A 1,461-nucleotide genomic window follows, 5' to 3' on the forward strand; every position below is an offset into this window, starting at 1 on the left:
GGGGGGGGGGGGGAGGTGGGCGCCGGGGGCCGCCGGTGCCAGGCGTGGGGGGGCTGGGGGTGCAGCCCGGGGAGGCTCCGCGCCCGCGGCTCCCCCTCCGGTGCTCACTCGACTTGACCAAAGTGCACGTGCTGAGCCCAGCTTCCCTCTCCCCAGCTTTGTGCTCTCCGCTGATTGAGTTCCCATATTAAGCTCGAGATCCTTTCTAAGCAACTGCTAAGAAGTCAAGAGCATCCTTGCTTGCTTTCTCTCCGTGGGCTTTCATGCCCTCAATTTGTTATTCTACTGACACTTTTCTTAAAGTTAGCGCCTAGCATTGAAACATTACCAACAAAAGCCCTGGAAAATCTCTCCCTCCTCAGCACTAAATCCTCTAATGGGTCTGTGCGTGTCGAATTTTTATTTGATTTCCAATAATCTCCAGCACTTCAATATTAAACCCACCTCAGCCCAGTGCCTCACCTATGGGATATTATTCAGTGCTGCTTTGGAAAGTAGAGACGCTCAGATTTCCTTCCACGTGCACCCACTAATTTATAAATGAGTGTATACAGCTGTCTTCGTGTATATCTGTGTCTCTATATCTGCAGTAACGCTTTCATTTTGTGTCAAAATAACACATCCTGTCACTCCACGCCAAAAGTATATTTATCGAATGAAATAGCACCGCAAGCTGCATCTTCTTTATCAAACCTTCATTTCTGTTTTACCCAATTGTTAAATATCTTTTCATTTCTTTTCCTATTTTAAAATATGTATTACAGTAATTGTTACTTGGAGGTCTTTTGTGTATCTATAGCTCCTTTGATTCATATCTTTTCCTTTCTTTTAATCTTGTTATGCGAAATTATATACACATTTCTCAGGAAATCCAAGGAGCATAACTTTATTAAATAAAAACCTCATAATCCTGGAGTTTTGCTGCAAATACCAGTTTTTAAAGTACATGTTCCTAACCCATGGGTTTTTTTGAATGAAGATCCCTAAGTCCTCTTCACTTTATTACACGGATTTGGTGAAATGATTCTTCAGGCTCTCTAATTTAAATAAGTTTTAGTGTGAACTAAGAATGAACATTATCCTCTAACCTGAGGTCAAGTGAAGGGTGATTTACATGACAAAGAATAATTCCCATTTTGTCCAATATGAAACAACTTCACCTTCGGCATCATTAAGAAGAGTTTAGCACTTTCAGGGCTTTGGGGGTTGGGTTTTTTTGGTAAATAGTTGGCTATGTATAGCGCAATTTCCCTTTTATAAATCACAATACAAAGGCTGACTTCTTGTGCTCTTGAATTTCGGCATTATTTTTATAGCCTTAAGTAGAGTGAATTTGCACCTGCTGGCATTTAAACTTTAACATATTAGCTGGGGAGGATTTATCAACCCAGCGCACTGCCTCGAAGCAAATTAACAATCTTCATTAAAGTAAAGGGGGGGGGGGGGGGGGGGGGGTGGGGC

At 42.4% G+C, this 1,461-nt stretch overlaps 1 long non-coding RNA gene across 8 annotated transcripts in view; it reads right to left on the bottom strand.

Annotated features, from left to right (window-relative positions):
• LOC108449232 overlaps nt 1-1,461 on the bottom strand; it is a 35,248-nt gene that overhangs the window by 33,033 nt on the left and 754 nt on the right. The gene's annotated exons all lie outside the window — the stretch shown is intronic.

Source organism: Corvus brachyrhynchos, unplaced genomic scaffold, assembly GCF_000691975.1.
Source record: "Corvus brachyrhynchos isolate BGI_N302 unplaced genomic scaffold, ASM69197v1 scaffold258, whole genome shotgun sequence".
NCBI lineage: Eukaryota > Metazoa > Chordata > Aves > Passeriformes > Corvidae > Corvus > Corvus brachyrhynchos.